The sequence below is a fragment of the Bos taurus genome, chromosome 9 (genome assembly GCF_002263795.3).
Source record: "Bos taurus isolate L1 Dominette 01449 registration number 42190680 breed Hereford chromosome 9, ARS-UCD2.0, whole genome shotgun sequence".
Taxonomy (NCBI): domain Eukaryota; kingdom Metazoa; phylum Chordata; class Mammalia; order Artiodactyla; family Bovidae; genus Bos; species Bos taurus.
The window spans coordinates 17327390-17346052 of record NC_037336.1 but is presented as its reverse complement, the minus strand read 5'-3'; the positions used below and the strand labels follow the sequence as shown (position 1 = coordinate 17346052).

At 41.2% G+C, this 18663-nt stretch overlaps 1 protein-coding gene across 1 annotated transcript in view; it reads right to left on the bottom strand.

The window, feature by feature from the left end:
- Positions 1–8415, bottom strand: part of MEI4 (meiotic double-stranded break formation protein 4) — a 258866-nt gene extending 250451 nt beyond the window's left edge. The window contains exon 1 of the mRNA XM_024996921.2: positions 8335–8415. The gene's annotated coding sequence lies outside the window, so the exon portion shown is untranslated. The remainder of the gene's footprint in view (positions 1–8334) is intronic.
- Positions 8416–18663: the final 10248 nt, after the last annotated feature.

Below are 18663 nucleotides of genomic sequence, written 5' to 3'. Positions count from 1 at the left end.
AAAGGCTTTGGCATAGTCAATAAAGCAGAAATAGATGCTTTTCTGGAACTCTCTTGCTTTTTCTATGATCCAGTGGATGTTGGCAATTTGATCTCTGGTTCCTCTGCCTTTTCTAAAACCAGCTTGAACATCAGGAAGTTCACGGTTCACATATTGCCGAAGCCTGGCCTAGAGAATTTTGAGCATTACTTTCTAGCATGTGAGATGAGTGCAATTGTGCAGTAGTTTGAGCATTCTTTGGCATTGCCTTTCTTTGGGATTGGAATGAAAACTGACCTTTTCCAGTCCTGTGGCCACTTCTGAGTTTTCCAAATTTGCTGGCATATTTAGTGCAACACTTTCACAGCATCATCTTTCAGGATTTGAAATAGCTCGACTGGAATTCCATCACCTCCACTAGCTTTGTTCGTAGTGATGCTTTCTAAGGCCCACTTGACTTCACATTCCAGGATGTCTGGCTCTAGGTCAGTGCTCACATCATTGTGATTATCTGGGTCATGAAGATCTTTTTTGTATAGTTCTTCTGTGTATTCTTGCCATCTCTTCTTAATATCTTCTGCTTCTGTTAGGTCCATACCATTTCTGTCCTTTATTGAGCCCATCCCATTACTTCATGGCAAATAGATGGGGCAACAGTGGAAACATTGCCAGACTTTATTTGTTTGTGCTCCAACATCACTGCAGATGGTGACTGCAGCCATGAAATTAAAAGACGCTTACTCCTTGGAAGGAAAGTTATGACCAACCTAGACAGCATATTCAAAAGCAGAGACATTAGTTTTTCAACAAAGGTCCATCTAGTCAAGGCTATGGTTTTTCCAGTGGTCATGTATGGATGTAAGAGTTGGACTATAAAGAAAGCTGAACGCCTAAGGATTGATTCTTTTGAACTGTGGTGCTGGAGGAGACTCCTGAGAATCCCTTGGACTGCAAGGAAATCCAACTAGTCCATCCTAAAGGAGATCAGTCCTGAATGTTCATTGGAAGGACTGATGCTGAACTGAAACTCCAATACTTTGGCCATCTGATGCAAAGAGCTGACTCACTGGAAAAGCCCCTGATGCTGGGAAAGATTGAAGGTGAGAGGAGAAGGGGAAGACAGAGGATGAGATGGTTGGATGGCATCACTGACTCAATGAACATTGCGTTTGGGTAAATTCTGGGAGTTGGTGATGAACAAGGAGGCCTGATATGCTGCAGTCCATGGGGTTGCAAAGAGTCGGACATGACTGAGCAACTGAACTGAATTGAACTTAATGCATGAATAGCAACTTTGGATAAAGTATAAAAGCAGTTCAGAAGAGAAAGAAAGTAGCTTTCTCTTACCATTGTTCCAGAGATAAAAAGAAATGGGTCATAATCTCCTACTCTAAACCCATTTGTGGGGATTTGTAAAGAATCATAAGTATGTTTTTTTTGTTTTTTAATCCTGTGAGAAAAAAGCTATTCATGAAAGTAGAAGGAAGGTGTGGGTAAAGCGACCGTGAGCAAGCAGTCTCTGAAATACATTTCCTAGCAATTATTAGAGATTAAGAAAGTCACATCTCTCTTTCCAACAATCAAAATTACTTTCTAATGAGTTGTTTTCATTCTACTATTCATCCAGATTAAACCAAAGCACACATTAAATACAAAAAGATTTATTTTCCAGAGTTCTGCCAGGGTGAAAGCAATCTAATCAAAAACGAAATGGGGAATGAGCTCAGTGAATAAATCAGAAGGAAGAATTAAAGAAGCTGACAGATATTTTGGAGGCCTGTTAGAAAATAAATTGGATTTTCATTATAAAAATTGACTTAAATAAATTATACACTTAAGAACCCACTTCAGAACATTTCCTTAAAGTCAATTTGATTATCAGCCCCAAAATATTGCATTTCAATATATTTTGTTATATTTCCAAAATACAAGAGGTATAGGAAGGACATATACAAAGTAAATGCCCAGAAAATAAAAAGAAAGAAAGAAATACTAAGAAATCTTTGATTCTGATATCTGATGTTCAGATTTGAAACCTAAACAAAAAGTTAGGCAAAATATTTTACATAGTGCCACCAAAATAACTAGAGGATAATTAAAGTAAATTTTATATTTGAGGAAAAGCAAAAGAAAACTTGATAGCAGACACAGCCCTCTAAAGATCTACAATTTATAAATTACTTTACTCCCTTGATGGATAATCTGTAAGTATAGATAAATCTAATAACAGGGACAATATTAAACCTTCATCTAAGACAGCTGTTCATACAACAAGTGAAAGTTGTGTCCGACTCTTTGTGACCCCAGGGACTATACAGTCCATGGAATTCTCCAGGCCAGAATACTGGAGTGGGTAGCTGTTCCCTTCTCCAAGGGATCTTACCAACCCAGGGATGGAACCCAGGTCTCCTGCATTGCAGGCAGATTCTTTACCAGCTGAGCCACCAGGGAAGCCCTGTTCATATGACATGTGACACTTTATCAGCAGAAATGGGGAGCATGAATGTGTGTGGTGGTGGAAGCGGGGGCGGGGGGCAGGTGGATTTATTGTCTATATTTCCAAGCAAGGAATGATGAAGTACAGACCTTCTCATAATCTCTGGAGGGAGTAAGCCTTCTAGGTAAAATTATCATGTTCATACACTCAACAGGTAACACCGGAGAAAAGAGATTCTGTCCTAGGCACGCCACGTTTAAACAGATAAAGCTGGTAAAGGAACTCAGAAACCTGCTGTCTGAGGGACAGAGGAGTAAAATGTAAACTGGGCTTGTTCCATGAAACCCCAAGGAAGCGGACAAGGATGGGAGGGGAAGTTGTGGATACATATTCTGTCAGATGTGTTAAAGACTGAGAGAGAGCTTAAGGAGGAGTGAGTTCCCTGTTGTGGGAGGTATTCAAGCACAGAGAGAGATGACAGGCATGGGGCAGAATGCACCCAAACTTTGAAAATTAACTGGATCAGGACCATTTTCACCCTGAGATCTTGTGATTGTAAGAAACAGAAACCACAGCCACTGACATCGGGAGACTTAAAAGTCATTCAGTGACAGTGATATACAACAGATGCCTTTGAAAAAGTGTTGAGGACACGGTACCCATGAGGGTCCAGGCAGAAAGCTTTTGGTACCTCAATCTGGGTAATGTGAAGGAGCACTTAATAAAGAGCTACTTCCAAAGGTGTGGGCAGCCTAAGGGGGAAACACAATGTGCAGGGGACCAGAAACAACAGCAGAGACCAAGGGCATCCTCCACTTCCCTTGGATCTAAAGGGAGGAGAGGAGGGGGCAGTTACCAGGACTGGGAGAGAGACCCGCGGAGCACAGGCCCACCCGGCAGGAGCTGTGACCTTCCATCCTCCAGCATCGTCCTCATGACTGTAGGCGGAGCAGGGGCTGGTGTGGGACCTGCAGGGTGGTGGGGCAGAGAGATCTGGGGGTGGTGGGGCAGAGAGATCTGGGAGGCCAAACGAAGACTTCCAGCACAAATGCCAGCAAAGCCATGGAAAACAGGGCAAATGGGAAAGTCCTAGATGAGGGAAGAGGCTGGACTGCCTTCTCTCTACATCCTTTCCAAATAGAGCAACATGCCTTTTCAGTGGACACAGTGAAAATGAGAGTCACAGACCCAAGGTTTTTTTACCATCCTTGTGTATATAGTGCTGTTTCCTTCTGATTCTCCAGGCATTCTCCGGGATTTGTTTTCTGAACTAAGCAGTCAGCTGCAAGGTAATTGCTCTACCCAAAACAGAAGTGCCATAGAAGACAAGAGCTTCCCAGGTGGCATTAGTGGTAAAGAACCCGCCTGCCAGGAGGGGTAACAGAAGAGGTTTTGAGCCCTGGGTCAGGAAGTTCCCCTGGAGGAAAGCATGGCCAACCCACTCCAGTATTCTTGCCTGGAGAATCCCCATGGACAGAGGAGCCTGGAGGGCTACAGTCCATAGGGTCGCAAAAAGTCAATCAGAACAGCACAGCACAGGACCTGAAAATCTGAATATAGAACCATCTAGCCTATGTTAGTTAGGCGACCCTTCATTCACCAGATACATTTAACGATCTCCTACTGGACAGGTGCGGTGCTGGACCTGGGGACTCAACTGCCAACAAGAGAAGTCCATCAGCTGACTGTCAACCATTCCAATCTACAACACCCTCTGTTCAGTAAAGGAACCTCAGAAGTGCTATGGATGAGAACTGCAAACTATGACCCACAAGCCAAATCTGTGTGGCCTTGCTTCCATCAGCCATCTTTTATCGAAATACCCATGTCCATTAGCCTATGTGTGGTCTATCGCTGCTTTAGTGCTACAGCCTCAGAGTTGCTACAGGAGGACTGCAAAGCCTGATATATTACTAACTGGTCCTGTACAGAAGTTTGCCAACACTCGCTCTAAATAAAACCTAATGCTTTAATAATAAATATATTAAAGGAAACATATTGTCACTCATCAAACATCTCTGGGTGTCCTAGCTACAAACCAAGTCATGAGGGAAGTTGGCTTTCTGCCAAGTTGCATTTCTACTGTTGTAAGTTTTGTTTCTGTATTTTTTTCTTCTTTCATTATAAAGGCAGATAAAAAAGTGTCACATGGCTAATGCCTTCTATTAACAGCTAACTCTGTTCAGAGGATGTTCACATTCTCTTATATTGTATCTGGTCTTTGGATCGATCAGAGTTCTTCCATATCATGGAAGGCCCATTTTTCCAATGATCCTTTTCACTGAATCACACCAAACAAGTTTTGACAGGGGTGATTTTAGGCTATCTTTTAAATTGAACAATAAAATTGATTGTAAAAGCACTTAGCCAACACTCAAGTACTATATAAATGCAAAATCATAGCAGCAATAGTACCTTCACTTCCCTGCAGAGAGAAACAGGAGTGGATCCTTATTCCCCAATCACTTGACCCACAGAGCATTAAAATTTTAAATGTTAAAAAAAAAAAAACAACTAGCTTTCATTGGCTGTTACCAAGATTTCCTAATATGAAGTGACAGGATCTGTGCCGGTTGTGGTTCCTCTGAAGGACGTTAAGAGGCTCAGTGGTGGCTGTGGCTGACCATTGATTTGCCACTCCCCAAGCCCTTTTCATCCCCTAAATGGGAATCAATGTAGCATGAATAAAATTAATCGGCCATTTAGTTCATATTTAGTCACTATAACGAAGCAATAGCTGGCTTGAGAACGATCTTTGCCAAGCCTTGTTTCCTGAAAGTTTTCCCATCCATTAACCACAATGCACATTTCAAGTGTCGAGAGAAAGGAGACTTGAGTCCACCAGTGAACTCAGAACCAAGAATGAGATGATAACAGGAGGCAGCATGGAGAAGGCCTGGCTGATCTGGTAATAAAAGAGGTTTCTGTTAAGTACCAGCTTAGACATTCTATCATTGAAAACACCTTCCTTGATATCCTTAGATCAAGTCGTTTCCCTCCAGTACATAGCTCTTAACACACCATACTCCTGTATCACACTTGCAGGTGGGTCATCCCTTACTTCCTTGGTCCTTTGATGGCAATGATCCTCAGTGAGTTCCACTGAGCTCCTGACCTGCCTGTGCAGGGCAGAAATTGCTACAGCGAACCTACAATAAGCACTAAAATATATATATATAGCTGGCTGACCTGATGAATGAATAGATAGGTAAGCAAGCTGGATCCTAGGCACTCCGATAGCTTGTAAGAATACCCTGATCATTCTATGATATGCTCCTCAAAACTAATGGCCCATGTCTTCCTGTCCTGAGCTAGGCTCTAGGAAAATGCACAAACTGCATACCAGCTCCTGGTATCCTCACCACCAAACTACCTCCTCTCTGCTCTTCCACTCTCTTCTTCTGTCCTAACTTCTCTTGATATATAATCATAACCAAGTTGCTCCCAGCTGCAAAAAAGAAAAAAACAAAACAGTATCCCATCACCTCCACCTCACCTAGCTGTTCTTACAAAGGTTGAAAAAGACAAACCTGATGCCTACTTGCAAATTCTCTTGCCATTACTCTGCAGACCTCACTCTAAAAACCATGCCTCTATTCTTAAAATGCTCTGCTCTCTGACTTTAGTGCCACTATTCCCCTGATTCTTCTTCTATACCATACCCTGTCAATTCTATAATCAAATATATCTAAAAACTGATCTTCTTCCTCAAACCATTAACACCTCTTGTCTTTATGGTTGCATCAGTCTTCTGCCAGACCTCTCGGCTCCCTCCAATCCATTCTGCACAGGGAAGTCATAGGTTCACCTCAATAATGCTCCAAAGTAACTTCACTGGTTCTATTACATTGTGACTCTGGCCCTCACCTTCAAGTGCCTTTGTATTGCAGAGTTTAACCTACATATGACAAATATAGGCCCCATGAAAGAGCTATTCAGTCTGATCTTCACCACAATATCCAGTGGACTCCTGACATCTTTATATATGTTAAAATACATTCAAGGTAATGTTTTCTAAATCTTGACAAGGCCTCCAAAATACTGGTTTTGGAAGGCTGGTTCCAAATACTGGTTTTCCCACCATTACTCATGAAAAAAGAGCAAAAATCTTATTCAGAGTCATCAATTTGTGTTCCTGACCATCATTGCCGGTTTCTCTCTTAATTTTGTCATTTGGGGTCCATATTCCTGCTCTGAAAGTCATCCAGATTATGCATGTTCCAAATTATACAGGCTCTTTATTGCACTTGATCTAAAGACTTACTTCTAAAGCAGTAAGTCTTCCCCAATATAAACAAGTAGGGTAGTTGCTAACACAATTTTCTGCCAAGTGACTGAGTCTCACTATAGCCACATGAAACACTGTAAATCTCTTGATTTTAAGTAGAAAAAAGGCAGTTGCAAACAATCCCAAGAAAGTGATCAATGTGTATGTAATTAGAGAGAAATATTGCTCTTGAAAAATATGCCCTGCTCAGGAACACGGTCCAGGTTATGAGTTTTTCTACATTATGAGCATTTTATGAATATTAAATACCAGTACATGTCTTTATAATCTATGGCTCCTGATGACCACAAGTCCAAAATGTGTTTCTGAACTTCCAGCCTATGAAGCTATACAAAGCCTTTCATGATTCAGTGCAAAACACTGGTCCCATCTTACTGGCTGCCACTTTTATTAGACATTCAACTTACACTAAAACACTGTCTCCTCCACATATGCTTGCCTTCCTCCCTTTACTCTCATCATCCTTTTCCTTTGCAATGTATTCCCCACTTCTACCCCTATTTCCTAAATATCTGGTACCTACGGCCACTGTCAGGGTACCACCTCCTCCAGGGAGCCATCTGCCCCGAAGCATTTTATTTGAATCTCCTAATGCAATCCCACCCTGCCCCTGAATGTTTCCTACCTAACTCTACATCTATCTCTATCCTAGGCCTGGGAGGTCTTTCAAGGAGGAGACCATGTGTGTGCCATCTCTGACATCTACAGCACCTTACATCAGTTCAGTTCAGTTCAGTCACTCAGTCGTGTTCAACTTTTTGCGACCCCATGAATTGCAGCGCGCCAGGCCTCCCTGTCCATCACCAACTCCCGGAGTCCACCCAAACCCATGTCCATTGAGTCAGTGATGCCATCCAACCATCTCATCCTCTGTTGTCCCCTTCGCCTCCTGCCCTCAATCTTTCCCAGCATCAAGGTCTTTTCAAATGAGTCAGCTCTTCCCATCAGGTGGCCAAAGTATTAGAGTTTCAGCTTCAACATCAGCCCTTCCAATGAATACCCAGGAGTGATCTCCTTTAGGATGGACTGTGGTTCCTTCAAAATAATGGGGGCTCAATAAAAGATGTGTTGGGGACCTGGTGGTCCCTGGTGTGGCTAAGACTCCACACTTCAACAGAGGGGGGTGGATATCCACCCCTGGTCAGGGAACTAGTTCCTACAAACCCCAAGATCCCCAGGCCTCAAGGAAGATTCCACGTGCTGCAACTAAGAACCAGGCAGCCAAATAAATATTTTTTAAAAAATAAATTAAAAAATGTGCACAAGGCAGTGATTTACCAACCTCAGCAATGGCCTCCAAACAAAGGCATTTCCTCCCCCCAGGAGGGAACCATTTTTTTCTTTTGTTTTGGGGAGGGGCGGTTGGTGGGGGGTTGGCCGTCAAGCCAGGCTTGAACACGCCTGGAGGTTAGAACACACCCGGGACGCCCACACATTTGGAGGCACAGGCCGGAGTCTAACGCCAAAAGCTCCAGCGCCGCCGCGATGCACTGCATGGAGTAGAGAGACACGTGCAGAGCTCCGCGTGGGGCGGCCCATGGCGCGGATACGAGTCTCCGAACGAGGCCACGCGCCAGGCACGCGAGGAGGCGGAGACAGGGGACCCGGTGCACGGCGCCTCCCCACCTACCTTCGGGGACCCCGCACAGCACGGAGGGCTCCACCCGCGGGAAGCCGGTGCAGGCGGGGACTGGAACTCTGCGACGTCGCCGGCGGCCCAAGGCCGACCGCCCAGGGAAGGTCGCCAGGCGCCGGCTTCCGTCCGCGCTCGGGCAGCGCGCGGGGAGGACCGGGCCGCGCGCCCCACAAGGCCCCGCGGCGCGCTCGGCCTGCCGCGCCGGGGCCGCGGGGCGCGGGGTCGGCCCGGGTCGGGAGCGCGCTTCCCGCCGCCTGGGTGGGAGCGGGTCGGCCCGGCGGCCCCTGCGAGGGTCCGCGCCGCGCAGGCAAAAGCTAAGGCGAGGCCGCGCGCCTCCCCGAGGACTGCGCCCCCTCAGCTTTGAGCCGGAAGGGGAAATCGAGGCCTCGGAGGAGAACAAGCCCTCGGGGAGACTTCTGGAAGGAGATACGGTGATTCCAGCGGGGGAAGGGGAGCGACTTGGACAGAATGAAATCGAAAACGACTTTTCTTTTCCCAGAAACGAAATTAAACTTGTGTTTCTTCCAAGAAATTGTGGTCATTACAGAATGATGTTGCTCTCTGTTCACCTTTCGCGTCATATGTATTGTCTATTGGGGGAGGGGTCGGGGGTAGGAGCCTTACATCTTACAAAAAATGCTTCCATCATTTCCAATCCCAGTTCGATTCCAAGCATCCTGAGGACAGATTCTCGGCAGGTTTCTTTGGTGTTACACGCAGTGCTTGATCGCTATTGGGTAGAAATCTCAGCATATATTTATGGTATAAAATAGCGAGCATGTCTACGTGGACATCTGTATGTCTGAATTTAACTAAATGCACGAACCTTTCTTATTAAGATAATACATCTGCATCCAATCCGTTATTGTACATTTCTTTAAAACGTTAAGCATCGTTGTTCTAGCCTTCTGCCCCTTAACGACAATCAATGCTGTAAAGTCCATTATAATTTGTTTAATATGTTCTTTATTAATCCTAAAGAGGATTTCAGGTAGGCGAAGACAGAATTATCTTGAACTACAAATTAATGAACCCTCGATTACTATTTACTGTATTTGCTGTTCTTTTGGAGACATGCAAATCCAACCATAGTGCTTTGATCACAGACATAATCTAGGGTCACAGATCATGCAAATTTGTCCCTGATGGTGCAAGTGCGAAACGCTTTTCAGTTCCACTCATTCATTTATTGTGCAAATTGGACTGAACTCCTATTATGTGCCAGACACTAAGCGAGGCATGATCATTGCTGTTTGCAACTGTGCAGTCTGGTAATTAAAACAAATGGGTAAACAATCAAGATACAATGCAAGCACTGAAATTCTATTGAAAACTGCAGAGTCAGTTTTAAAATTTTATCCTTTCTCACCAAACCATGGGTAAGTATCTATTAACCCATTAATCTGACAAACATTTACCGTTTTTTTAAAGCTTCTGAACATGGAGTGGTTATGGATTTTACAAAAAAGTATAGTAGAAAATAACTTCCATGAGAATTGTACAAGTTTTCATACCGCTTTTTGTCTTACTCATCTCTGCTGCTGCTGCTAAGTCGCTTCAGTCGTGTCCGACTCTGTGCGACCCCATAGATGGCAGCCCACCAGGCTCCCCCGTCCCTGGGATTCCCCAGGCAAGAACACTGGAGTGGATTGCTATTTCTAGTGCTAGTATATAATACGTATGTAATAAGTCATTATTAAATGTTTGGCGAATAAAAAATAAATGTATCTTAAAACATTTAATTTGTGCTTTTTGGAGACTTTTCTTGGAGAAGGCAATGGCACCCCACTCCAGTACTCTTGCCTGGAAAATCCCATGGACGGAGGAACCTGGTAGGCTTCAGACCATGGGGTCTCGAAGAGTCGGACACGACTGAGCGACTTCACTTTCACTTTTCCCTTTCATGCTTTGGAGAAGGAAATGGCAACCCATTCCAGTGTTCTTGCCTGGAGAATCCCAGGGACGGGGGAGCCTGGTGGGCCGCCGTCTATGAGGTCGCACAGAGTCGGACACGTCTGAAGCGACTTAGCAGCAGCAGTAGAGACTTTTCTATAAATATTGTGATCTGGCTGTGTGTACCAGAGCCCAAACAACTTTTCTAAACAAGTTAATAAAGACCAAAGAAAGGTAAAAATGTACAAAAATGCACCTGCAGTATCTTAGCTCTCATTGTTCATTGCACTTAAATGTAGCGTATTTGAAGGGGGCTTGAGTAGAACGTCAGAAAATCATGCTTCTCTCATGTAAGGTTTCAAGATAACAAATTCATTGATTGCCAGACTGTACATAAAAGAGGAAATTGTTAATGGCAGCTACAAATTTTCAAGGTCCAAATAAAAATACAAAGGAAAAATGGTTTACCTCTGTGCAAAATATGAAACTTTACATGGAGGAGAATATTAAGTTACTACCAGCCAGTTTAATATAAATTAAAATAAGTAACTGGATAAAATAAGTACAAAAGATGTAATCAAGGAACAATGCTAATTTTTAAAAACGGGTTCATGTTTCTTATTTTTCATGATATGCTATTTTTTTTTTTTTCTTGGCCACACTGGGAGGCCTGTGGAACTTCCTTGACCAGGGATCAAACCTATGCCCCTTGCAGTGAAAGTGTGTAGTGGGAACCGTTAACCACTGGACCACCAGGGAAGTCCAACAATGCTGAATTTTAAATAGCTGTTTTAACCACAAAGAACAGAAAGTAGAATATCTGATAAAATGCCAAATGAGAATGTAAATCATATTTTTAATATATGATTTAAAAATGTTATTTGATTTCATAAAGATTTGCATTATTTTAAAATATACAATTGTGGAAATGGTAGTAAACTGTTCTGTGAAGAAATAGATAAACTTCAATAATTCCTAGACCAACACCCATTTGTTGTTGTTTATTTGCTCAGTTGTGTCCAACTCTTTGCAACAACCCCATGGACTGCAGCACACCAGGCTCCCCTGTCCTTCATCATCTCCCAGAGTTTGCTCAAACTCATATCCATAGAATAGGTGATGCCATAAAATCTCTCTCATCCTCTGTCATCCCCTTCTTCATCTATCTTCAATCTTTCCCAGCTTCAGAGTCTTTTCTAATGAGTCAGCTGTTCACATCAGGTGGCCAAAGTATTGGAGCTTCAGTTTCAGCATCAGTCCTTTCAATTCAGGATTGATTTCCTTTAGAATTGACTTGTTTGATCTCTTTGTAGTCCAAGGGACTCTCAAGAGTCTTCTCCCAACACCACAGTTTGCACCCTTTTACACAGGAAAAAATTAAGCTCCGGGTTCAATTTAGTAGTTCAAGAAACATATATTGTGTCCAAAGCACAAATAAGAAAATCCTTATTCTCAGTGATCCTGCCATGCGGCAAGGGAGCCAATTTTACCATCAAGACTAGCAAACACTGAACATACTGTTCTAGGTAATCATGGATTGTCTAATTTAAGTCATCCTCACAAAATTTTTAGAGGGACAGTACTGTTTTCCAGTCTTATTTTTACAATGAGGAAACTGAAATTAAAATTTATATTGGTTAACTCATCCAAAGATATTTAGTTAGTAGATGGTCTTACACAAAAATTCATAAACTTCATCCCTTCACTCTAGCACATCCAGGAAGCCAGCTAAGACTCTGTTTAGCTGCTGTCCTTTAATTCTATCCCCTGTACAGAGTATTTCATCCACTAGTATTTTAATATTTTCAGCAGTATCTGAGGCAGTGAACTGTGCAGTGCTTTTAACCATTCATCAGACTTCTTGGACTTCAGTCTCTTGGTTAGACCTGATCACTTTCACATCTATTTTAATTTCATATTGGTATTTGTCATCACTCACTCTTCTGTGCCCCATATTTTATTTAAATGGATCTAAGAGCATGCAATGGCACCCCACTCCAGTACTCTTGCCTGGAAAATCCCATGGACGGAGGAGCCTGGTAGGCTGCAGTCCATGGGGTCGCTAAGAGTCTGACATGACTGAGCAACTTCACTTTCACTTTTCACTTTCATGCATTGGAGAAGGAAATGGCAACCCACTCCAGTGTTCTTGCCTGGAGAATCCCAGGGACAGGGGAGCCTGGTGGGCTGCCGTCTATGGGGTCGCACAGAGTCGGACACGACTGTAGCGACTTAGCAGCAGCAGCAGCAAGAGCATAACATAATTTTCAGCAGATTACGATCTCATAGTTATTAAAATTAACATTATTCCACAAAATTCTACATACTACTATCTCTAATAGTTCAACTACTGTTAACATAAAATTAGTAATTTGTATTGTCATGTATATAATTTTTAGTTATAATCCAGATTGGCATCTTGCAACTTTTCCCTCATCTTTGTCAATATGATTGGTATCTTTGCTTTAAGAAGAATAAAACCTTGGGACTTCCCTGGAGGGTCAGGGGCTAGGACTCTGTACTCCCAATGCAGGAGGCCTGGGTTTGATTCCTGGTCAGAGATCTAGATCCCACAAGCCTCAACTAAGAGTTCTCATGCTGCAACTACAAATCCCACATGCCACAGTGAAGACTGAAGATGCTGTATGCCCCAAGTAAGACCTGATACAGCCAAACAAATAAATATTTGAAAAAAGAAGAGTAAAACCCATAAAAGTTTCCAACTGTTTAAGACCACTCACAGTGAAAAGTGTTAGTCAAAGTGTTGGTTGCTCAGTCGTGTCCGACTCTTGCACCCCCATGTTAGCCCTCCAGGATCCTCTGTCCATGGAATTCTCCAGGCAAGAATACTGGAGTGGGAAGCCATTCCTTTCTCCAGAAGATCTTCCCAACCCAGGGATCAACCTGGATTTCCTGCATTGCAGGCAGATTCTTTACCATTGAGCCACCAGGGAAGACCTTAAGAACATTAAACTATGTCAAATTCAGGAAAAAAATTAAAAGTTTTTTAAAAAGCATTTAATTTTGTATTTTAGAGTTTAGAATTCTAGAAAAGAGGAAAAATTGAGAACATTTTCAGATAATCTCACTATTGCTTTCTTTAACATAAAGAGGAGAGGATATATCTCTTTTTAATATCCCTAAAATTACATATTGTAAAAATAATTATTCCCCAAATTAGAAAATGTTACTGTTGCCTAAATGATTATATTTGAAAAGAATTTTTAAAGTATAAGACATCATGAGAAACGCCAGGCAGAATTAAGCACAAGCTGGAATCAAGATTGCTGGGAGAAATATCAATAAACTCAGATATGCAGATGACACCACCCTTATGACAGAAAGTGAAGAACTAAAGAGCCTCTTGATGAAAGTGAAAGAGGAGAGTGAAAAATTTGGCTTAAAGCTCAACATTCAGAAAACAAAGATCATGTCATCCAGTCCCATCACTTCATGGCAAATAGATGGAGAAATAATGGAAACTGTGTCAGACTTTATTTTTGGGGGCTCCAAAATCACTGCAGATGGTGACGGCAGCCATGAAATTAAAAGACACTTACACATTGGAAAAGTTATGCCCAACGTAGGCAGCATATTAGAAAGCAGAGACATTACTTTGCCAACAAAGGCCCATCTAGTTAAGGCTATGGTTTTTCTAGTAGTCATGTATGGATGTGAGAGTTGGACTATAAAGAAAGCTGAGTGCCAAAGAATTGATGATTTTGAACTGTGGTGTTGGAAAAGACTCCTGAGAGTCCCTTGGACTGCAAGGAGATCCAACCAGTCCATCCTAAAGGAAATCAGTCCTGAATATTCATTGGAAGGAGCTATGTTGAAGCTGAAACTTCAATCCTTTGGCCACCTGATGGGAAAAGCTGACTCATTTGAAAAGACCCTGATGCTGGGAAAGATTGAAGGAGGAAGGAGAAGGGGACAACAGAGTATGAGATGGTTGGATGGCATCACTGACTCAATGGACATCAGTCTGAGTAAACTCCAGGAGTTGGTGATGGACAGGGAGGCCTGGTGTGCTGCAGTCCATTGGATTGCAAAGAGCTGGACACAACTGAGCGACTGAACTGAACTGAACTGAAGACATTTTTATTTTGAGTTCACAGAGAATCTTTGGCTTTAAAAGAAACACTGAAAAACAAAGCAAAAATCTGTTCGTAAAATGAGTGATTCTTTTTCCTATGAATACTATTTCCTAATTTATGTGATTGTAAACTCAATTTGTTTCTCCCAGCAGTCTTGATTCCAGCTTGTGCTTCATCTAGCCCAGCGTTTTGCATGATGTACTGTGCATTAAGTTAAATAAGCAGGGTGACAATATACAGCCTTGACGTACTCCTCTCCCGATATGGAACCAATCTATTGTTCCATGTGCAGTTCTAACTGTTGCTTCACGACCTGCATACATATTTCTCAGGAGGCAGGTCAGGTGATCTGGTATTCCCATCACTTTCAGAATTTTCCACAGTTTGTTGAGATCCACACAGTCAAAGGCTTGGCATAGTCAATAAAGCAGAAGTATATATTTTTCTGGAACTCTCTTGTTTTTTCAATAAGCCAATAGATGTTTGCAATTTGATCTCTGGTTCCTCTGCCTTTTCTAAATCCAGCTTGAACATCTGGAAGTTCAAGGTTCACATACTGTTGTAGCCTGGCTTGGAGAATTTTAAGCATTACTTTTACCAACTTAGAAAACATATTGAAAAGTAGAGACATTACTTTGCTGACAAAGGTCCGTCTAGTCAAAGCAGTGGTTTTTCCCATAGCCATGTATGGATGTGAGAGTTGGACTATAAAGGAAGCTGAGTGCCAAAGAATTGATGCTTTTGAACCGTGGTGTTGGAAAAGTCTCTTGAGAGTCCCTTGGACTGCAAGGAGATCCAACAAGTCCATCCTAAAGGAAATCAGTCCTGAATATTCATTGGAAGAAGGACCGATGCTGAAGCTGAAACTCCAATACTTTGGGCACTTGATGTGAAGAACTGACTCATTGGAAAACACCCTGATTTGGGGAAAGATTGAAGGCAGGAGGAGAAGGGGATGACAGATGAGATGGTTAGATGGCATCACTGACTCGATGGACATGAGTTTGAGTATGCTCCAGGAGTTGGTGATGGATAGGGAAGCCTGGCATGCTGCAGTTCATGGGGTCACAAAGATTTGAACATAGCTTACTGACTGAACTGTACTAAAACTCAATTTTTAGCATTCTTCATTTTCTCCAAGGAGCATATTAGTGAGTTTTTGTGCTTTTTTTAGATTGAAAAATTTCAATTTTATCACTTGAATTAATGAAAATATATACAAAATAAATTAGACTAATCCAGCAGAATTCTAAACACCACAAAAAGCCATTTTAGGTCTGTTAGGAAATAAAGTTACTCTATTGTGTTATCAAGTGTAAAAGAAGCTTGGGCTAATCTTGGAAATCACTTAGGTATGTTAACAATTTGGAAAAGCCATTTTAGAGGCACTATATATAGAAAGCTTTCTGGGAAGTGAAAGAGAGCTTGCTGAAGTGCAGACTTCTCAGTTCCTATGGATTTATTGTGATTTTCTGAAAGGCTAGGTAACAAATGCTAACAAAGAACAGTAAGGCATAATAGATACTATGAAAAAAGATGTATTTCACTTTTAAAGCATTAATTTTATATAAGAGAAATATAGGAATTAGGCAGAAATATCAAGGAATACTCAAAATGAATGCTGGTAAGCTCAACCATTAAAAATGCAAACAAAATTAATTTAGTAATGGTTAGCATTTTAAAGTGACAATATTTTGATCTTATTTAATAACAGGAGTATTAATCTGTGTCAAACACTCTGGATAAAATATTATGTTAAAGAAAGGAGCAGTGAGATTATCTGAAAAAAATTGTATTCAGTAGAGCAGTGGAAAATCTACCAGTTGAAGAGTGTAGTGTCTAACTACAGTTGCAATAGTAAGAAATGGAAATTGTACATTTCAAGATGAATATAAAAGTAGTATGTGTTATCCATACTTTCAGTAGTTTCTGGGTGTCTCCTATATACTTCCAATTATAGCAGTGAGAGTAAATAATTCCCCTAATTTGGTCTTAACACTCAACTGCTGTCACATTAATTGCTACCTTTGTGTAGCTGCTGCCTAGCAATACATTACTAGACAAAACAGATATTTAAGAATCTAAATTCGGATATTAACTTAGCAAGTTTTTCATTTCTCATTAATTTACTTTTCTAAGGTGAAAAAATTTTAATTCTGTTATTGGTTTAGTTCTTTATTATAATCTGGGCACATTTCATCTTAGAGGAGTCTCCAGAACTTTTACCCAACAATGTTCGAAAGATGGTTCCACGATATTTTAACATTTCTAGCTATCAATTATTTTCTATATCCCTAAATAAGACACTTTTGCCACCCTTACCACCAACACTCCTTACCACCATGTGAAGAGATAACTTGAAGATGGCTGTCTGCACACCAGAAAGAGCACTCTTCTCAAACCACTAAGCTGGCCCTTTGCTTTTGGATTTCTCAGCCTTCAAAACTGTGAGAAATAAATTTCTATGCTTAAAAAAAAAAAGAAAAAGAAATGGAAACTGCTTGAGTATGAAAGACAAGTATTAAAAATACTGAGAAGAGAAAAACTCATCCCTTATATTGTTTTATCTAGCAATACATCTGATTTATCCTTAATTGAGATGAATTTCTCTCTCTCTCTCTTTTTTTCTTTTTTACATTAATAGGAGGCATAGAGTGTAGAGATTATGGGCATGACTATGAACTAAGACTGCCTGGTTTCAGTTTTTAGTTTTCATTCTTAGCAAGTGACCTAAGGCTTCCCCAATAGCTCAGCAGTAGAGAATCCATCTGCAATGCAGGAGATGCAGGAGTCATGGGTTCAATTCCTGGATTAGGAAGACCCCTGGAGGAGGGAATGTCAACCCGCTCCAGTATTCTTGCCAGTGACCCAAGATAAATTGCTTGAATTTAAGATTTTAACTTCTTAATTTATAAAATGGAGATGATAACAATTGCCCTTGTATTAAATGATATAATTTATACAAACAGTTCAGTCTGTCAACTGGAAAAAAATGCACAACCTCAAAGTTGGGAACTGTGTTCCATTCAGTAGACAAAACTGAGGACTTAAGCCTGGGACACAGCATCTCAGATAGCTCTGAGAGACTGCTCTGAAGAGGAGGGGGAAACCAGGATATATACAAGTTTTTGCAATAAAGATCAGATAGACAGAACATCAAAAAATTACTGTCACTTAAAGAAATCCAGGGATCTCAAGTTAAGGAATTTAGCACTTTTCTATGCATAGGAAGATACAAGAGTCCAGGCTCACTGATATCATTCCTTTGATCTGCACCTCAGCGCTATGGGGCCAGTATCTTGTGCTTTCTCATCCCAAGTCTCCTCGGGTGCTTCAGGACTGGGGCTGCAGCAGCAGCTGACTGGTAGATGGAGGGCATCTTGCCTCCATCCTAAGTTCCATTAAGGCTTTCTGTCAGGGTGGTTGTAATGTGATGATCTGATGGCTGCAACATTCTTTGTTTACTGAAATGGCAGGCAATATTTTCATTCACAAGTCCTTAGCACACACCATGTTTTACATAAATATTAGCTATTATTATTACCTGAATTTTGACCCCCTTGCATACTGATTTTTTTAGCAACCCCAAATATAAACAAAAATAGATTATTATAGTTCATTTTGCTGTGTTTCTCTGACCATCAGCCAGTAAGTATAGTATCTACTATCCATAACAAAACCCTCAATTCCTTTTATCCTCAGTAACAAGAATTCATAAGTAAATTTGGATCTCCTAATAGAACACAAATTTTTCAGTGAATTTTCCCAACCACTTTCCTATGCATTGAGCCTCTCAGAATCCCGTAGAAGAACACTATCTTTGAGAACATCTTTTAAAATAAGATTTGTTATAGAAAGGTGTAATAGAGATTTAAAAGGTATTCCAACCAGCCAAAATAAACTTCTTCATAGTGTCCTCAAAATGTAAGTTTTAAAAAGCTGTGTAAATATAATCTAAAATCCAGTATTTAATCAAAGAGAAGTTTACATAACCAACAGTATCAAATTTTTTTTTTTAATGACATGCAGCCCAAGAGAAGAGAAAGAAAAGAATCTAAACAGTCATGATGTGTTGAAGACAAATTTTATACATTAGTTTCCGTTTCAACTTCTGTCTGTTAAAGTACTTTTTTGGGTGCAAACCTCAGCCAAGTCTGTTTAATCTGCAATTCTGAAATATGCACACAATAGCAAGTAACTGCAATATCTATTGTTTATTGATGCCTGACCCTTTGCTCGGGACTTTGCATGCCTTTTCTCATGTAGAGCTGACGACTCTAGGAGATAAGTATTCCTACTTTTGTTTCCCTCCGTTAACAAATCACAGAAGGTA